This window comes from Mus caroli, unplaced genomic scaffold, assembly GCF_978045245.1.
Source record: "Mus caroli unplaced genomic scaffold, Mus_caroli_1 scaffold_17, whole genome shotgun sequence".
Taxonomy (NCBI): domain Eukaryota; kingdom Metazoa; phylum Chordata; class Mammalia; order Rodentia; family Muridae; genus Mus; species Mus caroli.
In genome coordinates, this window is record NW_028227272.1 from 77,798,317 (window position 1) to 77,820,667 (window position 22,351).

The 22,351-nt window shown below is 36.0% G+C and overlaps 1 long non-coding RNA gene across 2 annotated transcripts; it reads left to right on the forward strand.

The window, feature by feature from the left end:
- Positions 1–1,830: 1,830 nt before the first annotated feature.
- On the forward strand, positions 1,831–22,351 carry LOC110311995 (uncharacterized). 2 transcript variants are annotated; one of them, XR_002380015.2, is made up of 3 exons: positions 1,831–1,889; positions 18,383–18,441; positions 21,394–22,351. It is a non-coding gene; the product is annotated as an uncharacterized LOC110311995 (long non-coding RNA). The 2 variants fall into 2 exon arrangements; XR_015045768.1 differs by lacking the exon at positions 1,831–1,889 and adding an exon at positions 17,619–17,724.

Consider the following 22,351-nt stretch of genomic DNA (forward strand, 5'->3'; position numbering starts at 1 on the left):
ATCAAAGAACATTTGGAATTACAGGGCAGTAAAGAAAATATATTGAAACTAAGTGCATTGTAAAAGTAATCAAAGTGTTTGAGAGCTATGTAAGCCAAGAACTTTAAACCTGTCATCCCATGTAATTTTTTTTATTTAATTATACATATTCCTCTCAAGTAAATAACATCAAAAGATTTAAGAAGTTTAAGTACTTTGAATACATTTAATACCAACACTTTGGTCATATTTTATTCCTTGATTCTTCTCTGTTCCATGAAGAAAGTTGAAGAATTTGTTACTTACAGACTTCTATTTGACTGTGGTTGAAGATATAGGGGCTAGTGTGTAAGAAGTTAGATTGTAGTGGTTTCTGTAAAGTATTTAGTCTTGACTAAATTGTGACTGAGTAAACACTACTGCTGGAGAGTTCAGCTGAGGTTAAAGCGGACCATCTGGAACTCTTTCAATGAGGCTTCAAGGCACAATTCCTTTGAGAACCTGTGTGAATTAAAAACTTGGATTCCTACAGCTAATGGAAAACCAGAAATGTGTTTGAAGAAGTATAAGTAAGGCATGTTTTTACATGAATTTACAAAAATCAAAGCTATTGTTCTGGGCTCCATGCAAGGGCAAGATGAACTTCTGGCCAAGGTGTCTTTATTGCTTATATGTGTTGTGAGTTTTTAAAGGCCTGAGCTACAGAAGAATATTAGGAAAACTTGATTTCCCTCTGTTTTACTGAATCTTCAGAGAGACTGAAGGAATCCAAAATATAATGGAATTAAGAAAAGTATTAGAAAATTCTAAAATCTTTTAAAGACTTATGTCTTAGTCAGGGTTTCTATTTCTGCACAAAATTCATGACCAAAAATCAAGTTGGGGAGGAAAGGGTTTATTCAACTTACACTTACACTTCCACATTGCTGTTCATCACCAAGGAAGTCATGACTGGAACTCAAGCAGGACAGGAAGCAGGAGTTGATGCAGAGGACATGGAGGGATGTTCTTTACTGGCTTGCTTCCCCTGGCTTGCTCAGCCTGCTCTCTTATAGAACCCAAGACTGCCAGCCCAGAGATGGCACCACCCACAAGGGGACCTCCCCACTTGATCACTAATTGAGAAAATGCCTTACAGCTGGATCTCATGGAGGCATTTCCCCAACTGAAGCTCCTTTCTCTGTGATAACTCCAGCTTGTGTCAAGTTGACACAAAAATTGCCTGTACAACTTATAAAAATATACAAAAGAAGTTCACTGACTTTATACAAGTGATGATAGACAGAGATGTGGTGCTATTTTGCTCTATCAGGTTCCCTTCAAGGCCTTGCCTTTTTGTCAGAAAGCTCTAAAACGGTGTTACATGTTTCTCGCAGTATTCATCTTGTGACCTAGAGTGTAGCATACAAAAAGGGGTATGAACTTTAGCACAAGGATTTGGTCTTGTGTCAAGCAAACTTCATTACCGAGACATCCAGAGAGTTGCTAAGGTTTCTTTCAACTGAAGGTCAGTTTGAAGCCATTCATTAACCAGTTCCAACTTTCTTCTCACTGGCACTAAATCCTAATTACTATCTGAGAACCAAAACATGGTTGTCAAATCTGTTTACAGAAGATAACCATTCATGTAGAACAGTTTGTGTGCGGATTTGATCTGGGATGCTCTCATAGGCTCATAGATTTCAATGCTTGGTCACTAGGGAGTTCTGCTTGACATAGATTAGAAGGAGAATATATGTCACTAGGGGTGGTGGTTGAGGTATTATGGGCCCAAGAACGGTACAATGGAATTCATTCTTCCTGTTGCCTGGCAATTTGGATGTAGAATTCTCAGCTACCTCTCAAGCATCATACTTGACTGTGTACTTCCATGTTTTCTGCCAATATGTAATGAACAAACCCTCTGAGTGGTAAGTAGACCGTAATTAAATGCTTTCATTTATAATAGTTGCCATGGTCATGGTGTCTCTTCACAGTAATATAACATTAAATAATCCTCCAGCACTGTATCATAACTTAGATGGGATAATCATCATATTTTCCTTCCATAAAATATCACATTGTTGCACTATACTGATGATATTGTACTGGTAGAACTGAGTGAGCAGGAGGAAGGAACCACATTGAACTCATTGGTAACACTTGTGTATATCAGAATAAAAGGAAATAACTCTAACCAAATTGAAGAGCCCTCTACATCAGCAAAAATCTTTGGAGTTCAGTGGATATCCCTTCTAAGGTTAAGAATACGTTTTTTGTACATGGTTCTGCACGATAATAGTATTACTTCTGGCCAGGGAACTCAATTCATAACCAGGGAAGTATAATCGTGGGCTCAAAAATCAAGAAATCCACTGGTCTCACCATGTTCCCCACTATTCTGAAGTATCTGGCCTGATAGAAAGATGAGATGAAATTTGAAGACAAATTACAGAACCTATTAGGTAGTAGCAGCCTAGAGGGCTGGAAGAGGGTTTTTCAGAAGGCAGTATATGGTTTGAGTCAAAGTACAATATATGTTAGGTTTTCTTCCATAGCCAGTATCCATGAGTCCAGGAATCAAAGGGTAGAAAGGGAAATAATTTTACTCACCTCTACGTGGACCACTAGATAAAAAAAATTCCTTTCTTTATCCATGACCTTAAGTTCTTCTGGCCTAGAAGCATTGGTTCCAAAGAGGGGACACTACTCTCAGTAGCTATGACAAAGACTTCATTTAAACTGAAGCTCAGATTTTGCCCAGGTCACTTTGGGCTTCTAATATGTTTAAGGGTCACTAATGCCCTGAAAACAAAAGGATAAGAAAAGAATAATATTGTTAGTAGGGTTCAACAAACCAGACTACCATGAAGAAATTGGATTATTTCTCCACAAAAATCAAAATTAATTTTGAGATACTTAAAGAATGTACCCCAAAGACATGATCACCTATATATTCTGTTTCTTTAGAGAATCTTGACTAATACACTGTGACTAGCCTGACTATGGTATTTTTTAGAGTAATGTAGACTTTGGGACTTAATATTAAGCAAACAGTTGAATGCTGGTAGCAGGAGCACAGAATTGGAAGCATGGAAGACAGCGGTACTGAGGAGGAATTGAGCTCTGGAGTCCTAGTTCAAGAGGTTTCTGAGAAGAAGCATATTAGCATGTGTCCTATAAACCATTCTTATAATATTTTGGTGAAGAATCTGGCAGCTTTCTCCCACTGTCCAAAAACTCTGCCTGAGGCTAAATTGAAGAGTGATATATTAACAGCTCTGAGGGAGAAGACAGCTGAATATTTACTGTGTTGCTTGGTTTTTAGTGGCTATGCACACTCAGATCTGCAATAAAAAAGTAATAAGCTGAGCATGAAAAACACAAACTGTATAGTTTGGGGAGAAAAGGAGCATCAGGAAAGGTACTAGATTCAAATTCAGTGCTAAAGGAAATAAAAGGGATTAAAAAATCCTCAATGCAGGCTGGCGAGATGGCTCAGTGGGTAAGAGCACTGACTGCTTTTCCGAAGGTCCCGAGTTCAAATCCTAGCAACCACATGGTGGCTCATAACCACCTGTAATCCCGTAATGAGATTTGGCACCCTCTTCTGGAGCATCTGAAGACAGCTACAGTGTACTTAAGTATAATAATAAATAAATCTTTTTTTAAAAATCCTCAAGGGGCCGGGTGTGGTGCCACACGCCTTTAATCCCAGCACTCGGGAAGCAGAGGCAGGCAGATTTCCGAGGTCAAGGCCGACTTCCAGGACAGCCAGGGCTATACAGAGAAACCCTGTCTTCCTTCCCCCCAACCCCCCCCACACCCCAAAAAACAACAACAAAACAAACAAACAAACAAACAAACAAACAAAAAATCCACAATGGTAAGTGGAAGAAAGACAGTGAGGAGCATGTTCTCATGGTGTCCTCCGTGCCTTAGGATTTCTACAATCTTCTCCCCCTCTCTTCTGCAAGGTTTCCTGAGCTCTGAGAGGAGGAAACTCACAGATACATCCAGTTTAGACTTTCTCACAATATGATATCAAGCTGTGAGTCTCTGTGCTCACTCCCTTCTGCTGTAGGAAGAAGCTTTTCTGATTACAAATGGGCATGGCCCCATTGTATGAGTGTAGCAGAATATCATTAGGAATCTTTTTGTTGATTCTTCTGTTTTTTGTTTTTGGTTTGGTTTAGTTTGTTTGGATTTTGGCTGTTTGTGTTTGGATCTGAGCTACCCAGCCTCCAGTCCCTAGGTATCCAGGACATGGCTCCCTCTTGTGGTAGGGGTCTCAAATTAAATGAGATATTTCTTGGCCACTCCCTCAAGTTCTGTGTGACCATTGCAGCAGCACATCTTCTCCAGCACATCTTGCTGCCGCGATGGATTATACAACAAGGGTGTGTAGCCATGTTGAGGTCCATGCTTCTCTTTTGGTAGCCTGTAGCGTACCATCCCACACCTACGAGACTAGAATCTACGGTTGAGGTTTCCAAATAGGCAAAAGCTTGACCTTTTATTGATCAATGAGCTCTGTGGTTGTTCTCAGCACTGGGGCCCTGCTGTCGGTTTTTAGAAAATGATCCTCTGTGCTAGTTTCAGCCTGGGTTATTGACAAATCTCCACAGGACTTCCTTGGCCAACAAATCAATTAAATCCAAACTAGTCCTACCTGCTGGAATCCTTGCGGGCTACAAAAGATGGCCAAGTCAAACTCCATGTCCACCATTACTAGGACTACTTACTAGGGTCACCTTCATTCAAACCACAGCTTTTCCACTATACTGGGTTCCACACCTGCTCCCAAGTGACCTCCTATTCCAGCCAGTCTTTTAAACAGTTTTCAGGCTAGGACAGACTGTGGACAGGGCCTTTTGAAATTAGACAGATGTAGCTACAAACCTGCAAGATCCAGACAGTGGAATATGGTGGTTTGAATAGAAATATGCCCCCATTGACTCACATATTTGAATTGTTTGTCATTATGGAGTGAGACTAATTTATAGGTTTTAGAAGATATGAGCTTTTTGGAGGAAGGGGTGGAGTTTGAAGTTTCAAGGGCCCAAGCTACACCCAATAGCACTTTCTCTTACTTTCATCTGTTGATGTGGATGTAAACCTCACAGTTACCTCTCCAGAACTATGGCTGCCTGCGTGCCACGATGTTTCTCACCTTTATATAATGGGCTAAGCCTCTGAATTGTAAGCAAGCCCAAATTAAACGCTGTCCTTAATAAGAATTGCCATGGCCTTGGTGTCTCTTCACAGCCATAGGACATTGACTAAGACAGAATTATCAAATAATGCAATTCCCAGGATGGGGTAATGGGACTAGGGCAGAGGGAACAGTGGAGAGCTTTTTCAAGATAAGTACAGTGCTTTCAGGGATTGATTAGAGAATGAAAGCCTTGAAAAAATATTCAAGCTTCACTTCTTTATGTAGATCTTAGTAAAACTTTATTCAAGACATAAAATGCTCAACCTGGAAAGAAGAACCGAGGTCAATAAAGGACCTGTTATTTGTTCAGTTGTGTGAACTTAAAGAGGTTGCTTATAATCACCCAGCTCAATTTTTATTGGCAAAATGATTCATTACTTCTAGATAACCAGTGTTTTCCTCCCTTCTCCCCGTGCCTATATGAATGTGCATTCATTACTGCACATTCTCAGCTCCGGTGTCCTTTTGTAATTGGCCAAGAACATCCTAGTGAGCTAGGAAAACATTTATCTTCCATTACAATGACTCAGTGAAAAAAAAACTGAAAATTATCTTCTTTTTATTGAAAGAGTCTATAAAAGCAGGGCTTGATTATACCTTCGTATGAGAAATGACACAAAACCAGGATACATTTTCATACTTCTTTTATATTCTTTAAATTTCAAAAGTTCTTTGTGTGAACCATAAAAGTCAGAGTAGAGTATAATATAATGTACTTGGATCATTTCTTATGTTATCCTTCAAAATTGTGGATTATAATTACTTATTATTTGGAAAATCAGTAAGAATTGGAAATTTACAGACAAATTTTCATTTCTATTTAAAAAATATTGTGTAAAATTTTCAATTTCTAAGGTTGTAAAATCAATTTTAGTCATATATGTGATATGTGTATGTACAGAATAATGTATGACAATATGCATGTGTCCATGTATATGTGTTGAGGTGCATGTACACATACTGTGATAGAAGTAGATGCTTGGTGTTTCTCTCCATCATCATCATTATCCATGTTACTGTTTGAGAAAGAATTTGTCCTTCAACCTGAAGCTCACCCATCTGCCTGGCTGGACAGAGACCTCAGGGTGTATACTGATACTTCCACCTTTCCAGGGCCACCCTAGGTTACAGACACAAGTCTATACAACTTGTTTATACCATTTTGCTGGAGATAAAAACTTAGTTCTCTCTTATAGTATGACTAGCAATTCATCTGATGTTTTTTTTGCCCCATCTTGTACCTGTTCTACATTGGCTAGAATGTTCAGCAGGAAGTTTTAAAAAGGAAAGGAGGGGAGGGGAGGTGAAGAGAAGAGAAGAGAAGAGAAGAGAAGAGAAGAGAAGAGAAGAGAAGAGAAGAGAAGAGAAGAGAAGAGAAGAGAAGAGAAGAGAAGAGAAGAGAAGAGAGAAAAGAAAGAAAAGAAAAGAAAAGACCAACAATGCAATGGTCTTTAAAAATCTAGGGTTACTATACATCCCTGTTGGAATTTTGTTGTAGATTTTCGTTTGTTTGTTTGTTGTTTTGTTTTGTTTTGTTCCTGAGACAAGGTTTCTCTCTGTAGCCCTGGCTGTCCTGGAACTCACTTTGTAGACCAGGCTGACCTCAAACTGAGAAATCTGCCTGCCTCTGCCTCCCAAGTGCTGGGATTACAGGCAAGCAGCAGCACTGCCCAGCTATTTATTCTTTTTTTGTTTGTTGTTGTTGTTGTTGGATTTATTAATATTAATTTTTAATGGTATTTGGGTTGCTTATTTACTTCTTCCAAGCCAATCATTTTTAGTTGAATAGAATAAATGAACTATTCACTTAAATAACTTCAGTACATACGACTGTCAGCAAAGTGACAATGAAGAAATCTCTGTAATTCTCATAGCTGTGTTATTGCAGAATGTTTAAGCAAACAATGAGCTTAAATAATCTGCCATGTTCCATACCCACATTGGGCAGTTTTTGAAAATGGTATTTCCTGGTAGTATTGAATTTCCATTGTCTTCTTTCTACCAATAATACTTAGGAGTTCATATCTGTCGTTTCCTATATAATTTCAAAAAGAACAATTTTTATACCAAAAAGCATATTTATATTTTTCTTTAATTTTTTTCAAAACCATATAGAACACAGAGCTAAGCTTTCAGGGGCGTGAATCTCATTAGTGGACATTTATTAGCATAGAGGAGAGAATTAAAAGTTCAATGAGCATCTGAAAAAAATTGGGTGAATATTAGCTTCACAGCAGATAGAGAATATTTCCAATGGCTTTATAATAAAATATAAAAAAATATTAATTTCTTTCACTGGTACCTGGTTTTAATCTTGAAGTGCCCTTGCTCTGAAAAATAACTTTGTAAGTCCTTCCAGTGCTTCATCTGTCAGAATCAACTCTTAAAAACATCTTTTCATCTTCACAGGCTTGACACAAGACAAACCGCAACACCTAAGATATCTCTCTCTCTCTCATACATACAATGTTTCCTTACTCATAGGATATTCATTTATTTCCATATACAGTTGTGTCATTTTTAATTTTGATAACTGCCATAATTTCTATTTCCTCTAAAATACCATATTTAAAACACCTGGGAAAACACACACACACACACACAAAAAAGATAAAATTTAAAAGATAGTAACAAAAAATCGGAAATACCTCTAATGTAAACATTTAAAAAAGTAAATTGACATAATATGTGTTTTCAAATTCAGAAGATAGACTGCTTATAGTGTGCAAGTAAAGAGCCCTCAAAGATGGTACAATTTACTAGAAAGAACACGAGACTGATTTTGAAAGTTTCTGGATCCTGCTCAGAGTTATGTGGTTGTTTAGCTTTGGCAGGATTTAAAATATAGTCAACTCTTCATTTACTTCATGCGTATGAACTAAATTAAATGGTGCCCCTCCCAGCCGTATGCTGGTCTTTCTGCACAGATGCAGTCAGTAATATACACTGTGCAAAATCCCAGCTGCACAAGGAAAATGGGGCTTTCATTTATTTTCCACTGCTTTAAAAAAAAATGAACTTTAAAAGCAAGCGAAAAGAAAAGCAAAGATTATTATCTAGGTCCACACTTTTGTAATGGAAAACAGAAAGAGATAGAAGCAAAATGGTAAAACTTAAAAAAAAAAAAAAGGCATTCAAATGATGAGCAAATTCACAATTTGTAGTAGGTGGCCCCTGCTCCAGTGAATGACTCTGCACTTTGCTCCTTTGAGGCAACTTTAATTAGATTCAGTGGGTTTATAAAAGGAAGCAAAGAAGTCAGGGAAGAGAAATGGTGGTGAGAATATGAGAGGAGGAGGAATGAAGAAGAAGGGTAGATGTGATCAAAACACATTATATAAGTTATGAACTCAAATACTAAATACAAACACATTGTAAGTGTGATAAAGGCACATTATTTGTAAACATATATAATATGTATCCTCCAAGTTAAAATAAAAGTCACTGTGCTTCAAAATAAGGATATTGAGGACAATTGTGTATCCTCTACAGTTCTGTTGGCACAATAAGCTCTTGGATAGGAATCTTTATAGGCTGTTTGTTTGCAACAAGTATAGATGTCCTTTAAATATACAACCACCAAAACCCAGACTCAATTGTGGATTCCAACAAGTGCTTGCTGGCAGGATCCTGATATGGGTGTCTCCTGAGATGCTCTGCCAGTGACTCACAGATACAGAAGTGGAAGCTCACAGCTATCCTTTGAACAAGCACAGGGAACCCAATGGAGGAGCTAGAGAAAGTACCAAGGAGCTGAAGGGGTTTGCAGTCCCATAGGAGGAACAACAATATGAACTAACCAGTAGCTCTCAGGTACTAAACCAACATCCAAAGAGTACACATGGTGGGACTCACGGCTCCAGCTTCATATGTAGCAGAAGATGGCCTAGTCAGTCATCAATAGGAGGTGAGGCCCTTGGTCTTGTGAAGGCTGTATGTCCCAGTATAAAGGAAAGCCAGGGTTAGGAAGCAGAAGTGGGTGGGTTGGTGAGTAGGAGAAGGGAGGAGGAAATAGGGAGTTTTTGAAGGGGAAACCAGGAAAGGGGATAACATTTGAAATATAAATAAAGTATTTACTAAAATAGAAACAAGGAATTTTATAATGTTTCACATCTTAGTATTCCAATAAAGCTACACCTATCACCAACACATAGGATTTAAATTTTTTTACCTGTATTATGTTTGTGTCTGTGTGTGTGTGTGTGTGTGTGTCTTTGTGTCTGTATAGACATGTGCCATGGCATACTTAGGAGCTCATAAAACAACTTGTAGGGATCAGATCCTTCCTTCTAACATGTGGATTCAAGGGATTATATTCAAGTTGCCAAAGCCTTATCCTGCTGAGCCATTCTACCAGTCATACAACCCTCAGTATACATAATAAACTCTAAGATAGATTAATTTTATACAGAATAATTATTTTCTGTAGCTCAATCTTTCTCACGGTGAATTTATATCCAGAACACTCTTCCTTCTAACTTCCTGGAAGTTCCAACTTGTTCAACATAGTCGTTGGCCTAAAATTTTTTAACATAAAATTTTATTATCTGCACACATTCATTAGACGTGCATGTATAGCAACAGTTTCCATTCACTATGTATGTATATTTTTGTAATGATCCATCAAAAGCATTGTCATTCAGGACTATATATAAATAAAATAACTTTATTTATAAGTATATATGTATACACACACACACACATATATATATTTCTGTCACTATTATAGTCTGTCTTCTCAATTTTTTCTCTCTCTCTCTCTTCTATAATTTGCATTTTATCAGATGAGAAATAATAAAAGCTTTTCAGCATAACTTATTAGTGGCAAATATTCAAAAACTTTACTTAGGGAAAAGAACATCTTCAGTTGGAAATTACACCATTTGGTGATTAGAATAAAAATATGAAAGCTCACATTTTCCCAAGACAGCCCACTACTTTTACTACACTGATGCATTGTAACTGATAACTGATGGCATATAATATAGCTGCTGCTAGAAACTATTGATAATATCCATATTCTGGCAAAGGCCTAACATCTTTGTCTCACTAATGAACAAATGTAACTATGTAAATTACGTTCAAAGCATATCAAATATGCTTCATTATACTTACAACAAACAGAGACTAAAAGAATATTCAAGAGGAATTCAACAAAAATGTCTGGCCAGCACCTCCACAGAAATAAATCAAAACAAGGAAAAATCAGCAGGCTCTACCCTGAGACAGATGCTAAGGCAGAACATGGGGTAGCTTTTCTTCACACTCAGAAAGGATTTGTTCAGTGTGGATAAGCGGCCCATGGATAATCTTAACTATCATCCTAGATGCCTGTTATGTTTATTGCAGAAGAATGCTACAGCTTGGAAGCTCTGAGAGTGTCATACGTAGCACCACCTTGAAGCTCCATTCAATATAAGGTCCAATAAAGAAGCCAGTTGTTCAGCCAGACTTGCCTCACCGCAAAGCTTGTGGGCCTAACTCACCCTCAAATAGATCTGAAAAACAACCAGGAAAGTTTCTTAGTTGTTTATGCAATCAATATTGCAATGAAACATATGGGCTCCTTTGATCACAGGATTCTGTCCTATAGAGAAGCTAGGATATCTGCCACCCTAAGACACGTGTGAATTTACATGGCCTCGTGTACCTGTCAAGATCTCAGGAGGAAATATTAGTAACACCGAGGAACATAAAAAGTATTCATCCGGGCTGGTGAGATGGCTCAGTGGGTAAGAGCACCCGACTGCTCTTCCGAAGGTTCAGAGTTCAACTCCCAGCAACCACATGGTGGCTCACAACCATCCGTAACGAGATCTGGCGCCCTCTTCTGGACTGTCTGAAGACAGCTACAGTGTACTTACATATAATAAATAAATAAATCTTTAAAAAAAAAAAAAAGTATTCATCCTCACCCAGCCATTACCTGGGATAACAACAGACAATCCTCACTGAGTAGCTTAGTACCCTAAGCACCCCTGTATATACACATGGGGACTTGGAACACTAACAGGCTCTCTATTCATAGCATGGAGACCATCCTTGACCAGAAGCACAGACAGGCAAGCTTTCAATTTACAGTGTCAAGAACATAGCACTAAATCTTCCTCAACTACCAAGTCCCTATCCTCACTGTTGCTAGAACCTGAGTACTCTAAACTAGTTCCACTGTAATAAGAAGGACATAGAAGGAGAGAGCCTAGCCGATGTGACCTATAGAAATTGGCATAAGTAAAAACTTTCAACCAGAAGCACCCACTCACAGCTACTAGGAAAAAAAAAATACTGCCATACTTAAGAGAGCTAGAACCTATGTGACATAGAGATCCCAGAAAAACATCATCTTGGAACAGTGAGACACTGGTAAGCATTTGTATCAAATAGAGCAGAACTGTATAGGTGCACTATACTACACCATACTATGGGCACAATACAATATAGATTATAAAACTAAGGTTCTGGGATATATCTCTAGAGAAGAGTTATCCATAAAAAGATGTTAGTGTAGCCATTACTAAAAACAATGAGAAGTTTCTTTTTCAATCTAAAATTAGAAGCACCAAATGGTCCAGGATTCCCACACTGCACACATATTCAAATCAAGTGAAATAAATCGATCAAAGAGACATATGAAATCTATATTCATTCCAGAACTATTCAGAGCAAACTAGCTATAAAGCCAATTGTGGCTTCTACTCATAGATGAGTAAAGAATATGTGATATGTATACACAGAATTGTTTGGTGGTAAAAAGAATGCAGTATCATTTGTAACAGCTTATATGGAATAGGATGCAATTGGGTTTCATAAAATTATTAGTCATATTTTTCTCACATGACTTGATACATATAAAATCAAATTAGTGTAGCATCATCCCTAGAGGTTATGAATCATAGAACTGTGATGTAAAGTCATATGAAAAGTACCCAATTATAATTATATAAGTGGACTAAGATCTAATATTCTACAACACAGTGACTATAGTTCTCTGTACATGCATAAATTTAACCATAAGTAGAAATAAAAAATTCAAAAGTGCCTAACACAAAGAAATGATAAATGCTTAAGGAATGGGAAATCATATACTGATTTTGTCACTCATTTTATACTGATATTTATTATTTTATTAAGTTTAATTTATTTATGGGTATGTGTGTGCAGCAACAGTACTATGTGTGTTAGGACATGTATAGGAGCACTCTGGGAGAGTAAAGATGCATATTTGTATGCTTGTGAAAAACTGGATGGTAACATTCATTCCATCAGTTGTTCCCCATCTTCCTATGGCAATCTCACTGTCTTGTACTCAAAATTCAATAATTCAGTGAGACAAGCAACCAACTTGCCCTTGAGATTCCTCTATCTGATTTCAGAGCATTGAGGTTAGACGTGGGTCAGCATACCTGCTTAATATTTTCGTTTGTACAAGAAAGATGAACTGTGTTCCCTACAGTGTGAGCCATTTATGAGAATCACATACACAAACTGAATCATCACTCTGAACTTCATAAATATGTATAATAATATATAAAATACTTTAAAATCAGCAAGCATAACCAAATATCACAAGCAAGGAGAGTGTTGGACATTTCTATGTTGTACTAAGTAACTGGGATGATCTTCCGTTTTTCTGCAGTAGTGTGGTCACACTCATCAATAACAATGTCTTAAAGCAATGCTGAACTTGATCATAGATACGCCACTCCAGCAGGACTTCAGTTGGATAGCTTGCACACAGTCTCAGATGATTTTGCTGGCTGGGGCGGGAAAAGGCCTTCAACCTCTCACTCATGTTGGTGGAAGCTGAACTGAAGTTGCCAGCCCTAGTTATCAGCTTCTTTCCTAATGAGAATTTCTGAAATACTGCTTGGGGCTCTTCTCAACATTTGGCTGAGCTTGAAGAGATTGTTCCAAAAAGATTAGAAGTGGGGATTGTGATCACATGCCAAGCATGAGCCTGGAAATGATGACAGCCTGATTCCTGACATATTCTCTCAGACAAATCAGCCACAGAAAAGTCCTAAACTAAAGAAGGGAGTTCAGTCCTGTCTCTTTGTTGAAAAGGTGAAGTGTTTGAAGACATCCAAGTAAAGGCAGATACATATAGCTAAATCAGTAAACAAGAATTGAATCAGCAATTGACTGTAGATGTATTATTACTCAAACCATGTTTGTATGGAATTAAATGTTTTTTAATGAATATACTTCATTTTCTAAATTTATAAGTGTTTCTAAAAATAACTGACTTTAAATGAATTTATTAATTTTTAATACCACAATGATGTTCTTAGATGATAGACTGATACAGGTAATAAAGTTTTGTTACTCTTTTGTTAATTGAAAAATTTCAGCTCAAAGTATTAAAGAAATTATGATTGATCTTTTAAATTACACATGAAATATTGGACATTTAGGAATTATTGTCTTTTTCTGGTGCAAAGCTCACACAGTATTTGTGAGACAAACACAATAATGACACTGTTTTCTGTTTCTAAAAACAATTATTTTTTATATAATGTCACATCTCTAGCTATAACTGTTACAATATAATTAGAATATACAGTTAGTACAGTTATCATCCAATTTCATAAGTGTTTCTCAATTTTGACTCATAGGGTTAGACTTTCACTTTATTTTCTAGTCCTTACTTGAGAAAACTCAAAAATAGTGATATCATTGCATTGAAAATTGAAAGTTTTTTTTCTTGGTTCTACTAATATTATAATATCATTTTGCCCATCTGTATGAAAGCAAGAACATGAGGTAATCATGACCAGTCATGATCAGGACTGTTTTTCTCCTAATGAGGAACAGAAAAGTGTCAATTGTGATGTAAATCCTTCATGACATTTGTTTTGCTGTGTAGAGTTCTAGTATTTGCTAAATATAATACAACATAAGCCCAAATATATGCCCATAGGTTTGTGCATTTGTTTGTGTGTGTGTTTATTCACTTTACCTCTAAGATTGCATGGAATATATTCATGAACTAATATTTTCTCTGTCTCCTTCATAACAGACAGTAAGAAATTAAGAAATTATGAAATAAACTACAAACGTTGATTCAAGCCTTTTGCGTTTTCCTGTGGTTTACAGTTTGATCTCATTTGTCAAGACACAGGCAAACTGAAGTGACAGGGACCTTAGTGGAGGCTGAGTTGTCAACTTCCTGGTCTTTGAACCTTCAGAAATCTTCATAGTCTAGTTCACAAACTGACAAAGCTGTCAGAAGCACATTCAATTGATAGACCAAGGTGTCAAAAGAAAGAAAAGATCTTAAGGAGCAGTATATCCAAAATGAATAGGGTAAATATGATTTTACCCAGGAGTAAATTTATCTTTGAAATATATGTTCACCAGAATGGTAAAATGACACAGTTATTTGAGTCATAGAATCAAATTCTTAAAGTGGGAGAATATGTATAACCAACAATAATAAAACCCGTTTATTGCAAGGCAGGAAGTACAGAGACTCTGTTTGGGTGGAAAGCAAACCACAATCAATATAAGAAGTGGGTCCTCATTTCTGGGTGCCCTGTTTAGAAAATATTTCACTCGTATTTTCTATCAAAATACATTACTTGTCAAAGCTATGTGATAAGCCACTTGTTCATCACAGTGAGAGCTATTGCATCCAGAGGTATGTTTGCTTGTTACTAGCCATCTTCTTAAAATGCAGCACACATATTCTATTCTAGGAATGGTGAGGCTTACATTAATCTCAGAGAAAACAAAACATTATGTTTCTGCTATATTTATGATATAAAACAAATAAACTGGATAGTTTTTGTCATTCCTTAATATCCATGGGGTATTAATTCCAGACCACACAGACACAGACAAAGACACACACACACACACACAGTTTGTTATATAATATCTATGTAAGTGCTAGTAATTGATGCCTTAAATATTGTTACATAATCTACGCTTGTCTTCACATAAGCTTAAATGATCTCCGGTGATATATTATCATGAAGACAGTGCAAATGCCTATTAAATTGTTGTTATATTGTATTATTTGGGAAATAATTGCAAGAGAAAAGACCCATTTAGGGGAGATGTAACTTTTCCTTCATCTGAATATTTTGCTCTATTGCAAGAGTTCCTGCAACAATGACCACCCGAGTCATGATCTGAAGAAGAAAAGAAGGTATTTTGGTTCAGCATAACTCAGTAGCTAGTGTTAGTTCAAAGTTCTGGAGCCTGACTCCAGGCATTTTATTGTAGGCATATTCAAGCACAGCACAGAGTGTTGAAAACTTTCTTCGTAATAACTAAGTCTAGTGTGCACAATAAATCTTAAGACATGACTACTTTGAAAATCTTTTGTATAGTACATGTGACAGTTTCATTAAATATAGGCTCTATAGAAAGTCTGAAAAAAAAAAAAAAAAAAAAAAACAAGGTTCTGATAACCGTGTGGGGCATGCTGTAGAATGGTCTCACCATCCAGAAAGAACAAAAATCAGCAGGCTATTAACCAAGCCTGCACCCATCTTCTAGGAAGATAACAGGTTGTTCACCCCTCCTTTTGAAGGAACAACCCTGTGTTTTCGCACTCTTGGGTCTCTTATTTGTAATTATTTGTGAGAATAAAACCTCTGTGCCTCTCACAATCTAGGATTGGCTTAATATATGGATTAAAAAAAACAGTGATAGAAACACATGCTTACTGTGGGATGACCCTATGTGTGTGTACCCATTTGTCTCTATATATGTATATTTTATACAGATAGATAGATTATAGATAGATAGATAGATAGATAGATAGATAGATAGATAGATAGATAGGAAGATAGATAGATAGATAGGAAGATAGATAGATAGATAGATAGATAGATAGATAGATAGAAAGATAGATAGATAGATAGATAGATAGATAGATAGATAGATAGATAGATAGATAGATAGATAGATAGAAAATCAATATATCTATATCCATTTATGATATAACAAACTGTCATGGCTGTGTTATATATAAATAAATATAATTTTCTTATACTGGTGTCCAGAGAATGCAAGAAAAAGTTTGTTTATAATTCCTAGAGAAGGCATTTTTGTGGATGATTTTGTGGTGCAAATAGACAGGCATAAAAGAAGTGGATGTAAAGTTCTTTCATGATAGAAAATTTCAAGAGATCCTTTCTTGTAACAAACTTTAGGAGGGTATTATTATAATTATGTGAGAAAAACAGAATCATCTCCTAAGACCTTAACTTACAACGTTATTACCTTGATGATTAATGTTTCACCTCTGATTTTGGAAGAAACGCTACATTAAAATCATTGCTGTTTCTATACACCTAATTTATTAAATTATATTTACTATATTATATGAATATTATATATATGTATGTCAATTGTGACATCTTTGTATAAATACATATATATATATATGTATGTTAAAATATATACATCTCTAACTTATCTGATATTCTATTATCTACCTATCTACATGTTAGAAACATTCAAGATGAAGTTGAAAACTGAAGTGTCCAGATGCCCTTGGGAGAAAATGGGGCAAGAAGTAGAAGTTGAATGGCTTATGTTCATCATTACTTGGTTTCTCAGGGTTTCAGAACAACACTTCTGTTGTTATTATTCTATTATTGTCTTAGTAAATTGTAGGAAGCCGTGATTATACGTGCCGTCACTAGATGGCGCTAAGCTCCATTGTGCGCATGTGCCGGAGCAAATGCCTGCCAAGTCACTAGTCAGTCCCCTGGGACATTTGAGACTGTGGGTGGAACCGCCAGTAGTATTAACACGTCACACCTGTGGGTATATATAGCAACACGTTTCTATCCTTCTTTGTTTTACCTCACGATTATGAATAAAGTGTAACCACGAAAGGTCTTGACTTGTGTTCTGTGTGCGTTCCTGCGGGACTGGAATAGCGCAGAACAGTAAATAGCATTCCTTTTTGCACTACTATTTTTTGGTTGATATACATATTACTTGGTCACTTTTTGTGTGGAATTGTAGAATCTAAATTGACTGGGCAATGATGGGTAGTGGCGATAAGAAGACTGACTATGAAAACACACAGTGGAATAATGACCTTGGGGGAAAATACAGCTAATGACTACTGGCAGACAGGCAGAAGTAGAGATAATGCATTGATATACTGTCAACAGAGACTAAATAGGACTACAAGAGTGAAACTCAAAATCTATCATTGCAAATCATTCACTGAAAACACACATAATCATTATCATATAGAGGCAGTTTATATAAGAAGGTCAGCCAGCCTTGGTTCTATGAGCACACAAATCCACCTTGCGAAAATAACATTATAGTAAATATATTGGCACATTTTGTCTGTGATGTGAACTGGAAAACCAACAGAACCTATAAGAAGACATTGGGTAGTGATAGAGATGCAAAGCACACACTAGTATTTTAATCTCACTATTGTCTGGTCAGGTGGCATCCTGATTCCTACAATTGATGGTAGGAACATCTATGAGAACTTCTAAGTTGCCCACCTGCCTAAGAGTCTGGAAAGAAACTTCCCTTAAATGTTTCATGAAGTCATATTACAGGTAAAGTATAACCTGCAGCTACATAGGATGCTTTGTTTTGGAAATGGAAGTTTCCTATCTCATGCTAACTATAGAGAAGAAACTTTAAAAATTAATGCACGTTAACATATTGTGTTCCATATTACTGTCCCCAACAGATACAAGATCCTCCAAGGATACCTCTGTAATGATTTGGACAGAGTACAATCAGCTGAGAACAGTTCCCCAAGTATAGTGTTCACACAGAAAACTGAAAAACACAAAGATGTTTCTTTTCCATGGGGCGGGGGCATCCCATGATGATTGAACCTGCAATATAAATTAAAAGTGTTAATATAGCTAAATATAACAAGGTTTGAGAAAAATGAGTATGAGAGAACTTTTTAAAAATCAGATATGAATTGATTTCCTCAGGAAATGATAAACACTGAGTGATTGCACTGGGTTCTGTGAAGATAAATTAACACAATGATTACTTTTGTGAAACAGGTAAACAAATGTAACTTATTTCTATTTATATTAGTATGTAAACAACTAATAGTGATTGAATAATTAACCAAAAATGTACAGTGTTTCCTAAACAGACCAATATATTTTAAGAAATAATTTATATTTTAAATTTTTAGTGGGTTCATCTGAAAATTATAATAACAATATTGATTCTACCTTCATCTAACAGATGGCTGAGTGAGAAGACAGGTATTATGCTTAATATGTACTGCAGAGAGATGTGCAAACGTAAGTTATCTTTAACTATTGTTGATTTGAATGTTTAATGTCATAGCATGTATATTTCAATTTGTCACCTTTAATGCTTATTTTTAGGAATCAGTAATAATAAGAAAAAAATAAAACAATAGACACACATGGTATTTATTTGGGGCAAAAATTAAGATAATGGATGGGCTGGATGCTAGCAAGAATCTGGGAGGAGTTGGGGACAGGAAACTGTAATCAGAATATACTGTATGAAAAAAATCTATTTTCAATAAAAAAGAAGAATCTATAAAATATTTTTACACTTACCTTTAGTTCCATTATAGAATCATAACTGTCTTAAATGATGCTATTATGTAGATTATAATGCTGCAGTAGGAGTTCAAGTTCAAGATTAAACTGCTTTTAAGTATAAGAATGACTAATGATGAACACTGATAGTTTCAGGTTATTCTGACCTCAGACATAGATATAAACACACAAATCTTTCGGCTTTTGAGACATCATACTTAATTGCCACTTCTTATGATTGAACCACATTTTATGGGGTGAATAGGTAGATTATTAACTACATTAATCTTAGCACTTATAAATTTTTTTCTTCAAAAAGAGGGATTCAGAACATCAGAAGTAGACACAAATCTTTTTTCCTAATCGTGTATGTACTTTCTGCAGCCCTTAGACCCTGGCATTTCACTGAAGCAACCTACAGTATGAGAAAGGCATAAGGAAATGTGCAACTTTTAGAAAGAGAAAGACAATTGCCACCAGTGTTGCTTTGTGTTTATTTTAACAATACAAGTTACAAAGTGAAGCTGTGGATTGTTTAAAACTCAGTGAATATCAAAGAAGTTCTGTATACAGATGTATATAATTGGGTATATGAAAGAAATGTTTTAACCCAAAACAGGTCAATTTACAGACTACTTATGCTTTATAAGTAGAAAATAATACTATTCTGTAAAAACAATTACCACTCTGAGCAGTTTTGATATAAAAAGCCCCTAGTAGCTTTTACTTTAAAGAGATCCAGACTAGCTGTCCATGCCTCAATCAAGATGAAGACTCCTTGATGCTCATTTTCTGATAGAAAACTTTCCTATATCCATTTCTTTCCTATTAACAGTTATTGTCTTGGGTTCTGCTTCTTACACAATAGTGTGTGTGTGTGTGTGTGTGTGTACACACACACACACACACACACACACACATACATATATATATATATATATATATAAAATACTCGGTATTCCATTTTTTGTAGCTTTGAAATCAATAAGAAATGATAGTGATTCATGAGACAAGGAATTTAAATAATTTAATATGTCATTAGGAAAACAAATATATTTTTCAGTAATTGCGTCTTTGCAGGAAATTTTTGTGCCACTAAAGTTTATCTGATGCAGTCAGTGGAGTAACAAAGGCATGTGCATTCACAAAGTAAGCTCTGTGAATGTTGATACTTTCAGTTCTCATCAGGGAGTCCCAACCAAACAATATCAAGACTGATGAAGCAAGACCAGGAAAAGCAGACACTGTAACACAGAAACAGCAGGCTCAATGAGGGGAAACATTTAAACAGAGACAATGTTGTGAGATTGGATTCTTAAAGAGTATAGCTTTAAACATACACATATAGTAACTCTGTAAAATAGAAAATACAGTTTGGAACTTTTCATAAAAGCCCTAAAGATACATGACGGATAGCGAAATGGATATTTCTAAAAAGAAAAAGTGATAAGCATGTTATTTAACAGTTTTATTCTCAGAGAAGGGAATTGCAAAGTATGACAGAAGGTATCAGAGACATGGGGAGATCTTATGAATCAGAACCTAAACTCCAGGGGCACCAGGAAGAAAAGTAAAAAGAATATGGAGAAATCTGTGATATATAAGTCAATTCCCTCAGATCATGGCCACAAGGGATGAATTCTGCACTTGTATTATAACACACCCCTCTGTTTATATTTAGAGAAAAAAATAGTGGTTCCTGAAGCAATGTCCTGTGCTAAAAATGGGGGGATAACTATTTGAGTTACTGGAAATATCTAAAGTCACACTGTCTGATTTCTCCATCAAAAATCCATTACTCAATTCAGTATGCAGCATCTAGAGTTAGGAATGGTCCAGCTGAGCAGGAGATCTCTTTCTTGGTAAGAATTCCCTTGGCACTGTGAGCACTAGAAAGGAATTTCTGTTGAATCTGCTCACACTTTTAAAGATAGAAAAGCCTGTATGTATCTTGATATGTATAAAGGCTCTTCTTCTTTCTCCTTCTTCTTCTTTCTTCTTTCTTCTTCTTCTTTCTTCTTCTTCTTCTTCTTCTTCTTCTTCTTCTTCTTCTTCTTCTTCTTCTTCTTCTTCTTCTTCTTCTTCTTCTTCTTCTTCTTCTTCTTCTTCTTCTTCTTCTTCTTTCTACAGTTTGTTTTGCCTGACTAACACAAAACAGGTTGATGGGTATCTAAATTATAAGTTATAAATGATAAGTTTTCAGGAAGCTGATACTTTCCAAGGGTGACTACCTTTCCAATGCCTGGCAAAAAAACCTTTTCCTGCCTGTCTCAAACCATATCCATAAATGGTTGGTTTCCTTACTCTTCTCCTCACCACAAATCCTTCCCTTTTTTTTTTGTTTTAGTCAATCAGTGAAATTGTCTTAGTTAATATTAATATCATTCCATGGCAAAATCCAGGTTTGCTAATTCTACAAAACACATTGTTATATAACTTTTAACTCTACACCTGAACAGAAAAATTCTATGAAAAATGCTGTCAAAATGAATGCTGTTATTTAAATAATGATGCTTTTTCAAAGTGGATTTTCTCGACAATAAATACCACTTGTCAGCTACTTGTCATAAATGATACAAGATTGCTATAATGCTATTGCAGATTGGAAATATAATTCTATCTTTGAGCATCTAAAGGCCTGACTAAAATGATTCTTTATTCTAAATTCTGTTTTTTCTTTAGAACCATACAACTGCTAACTACATACGAAGAAGAGAGAAGCGTCTAGAATTGACAGGGAACTCACCATTATGATGGACTTAACAGCACCTGAGAGACTTTTGATCTGAAGAGAAACATAACTATGTGCATTTTATTCTCAGTTGTGATATTAGCTCCCTATCTTCATGCATTTCATCAATAAGGACTATATAATATTGAGAAGCATATTTGTGCTATTTCTTTTTCTGAGATAGAACACTCTGAAGCAGATTATGGAAGGAAAATATTTATGTGGCTTACAATTCCATATTATAGTCAGTCATTGCACAAACTTGGGGCATGAATTCAGACAGGAATTGGAAGATAGGAACCAAGGAGGCATATGGAATGTTAGCTTTTCATACATTTATGCTAAGCTAGCTTCCTTATAAAAGAAAGAACCCCATGTGAACGGAATGAGTGATGCTCTCCAATAACCATGACAATTTGTCTGAACAACCTCAGAAAGCCAATGACTCCAATGAGACTCTTTGAGGTGATTTTAGGCTGTGTCTGGTTAACAATTAATGCTAACTAGAAACGGGAGAAAATAGTGTTTCCATTTGTTCTTCATCTCTTCATCAATGCCAATAAAAGTGTTCCAAGAGGAAGGATTTAGAAGTCATTAGATATTCCAATGGAGTTAATAACGTGATCAGGTCTACAAGCATGTCATTGGTTAAGTATAATTGTTTGTTTATAGAACTATAGAGCAAGGATAAAGGAGGGAAGGGTATATTTAACATCAGTGAATTGCTGTATGTAAGACCAATGCAAAGAGTTGTTAACAAGTAGGTACATATGCCCCAAAGAGATGAGAATAGAGAAAACACTAATCAAAGTTTGCTGTTGTGACTTATCTTTGATTTTTTTTAAACCAAAATTTCCTTGTAATGATCAATATGGATAGACACTTTATGCAATGTTTTATAAAGTAAAG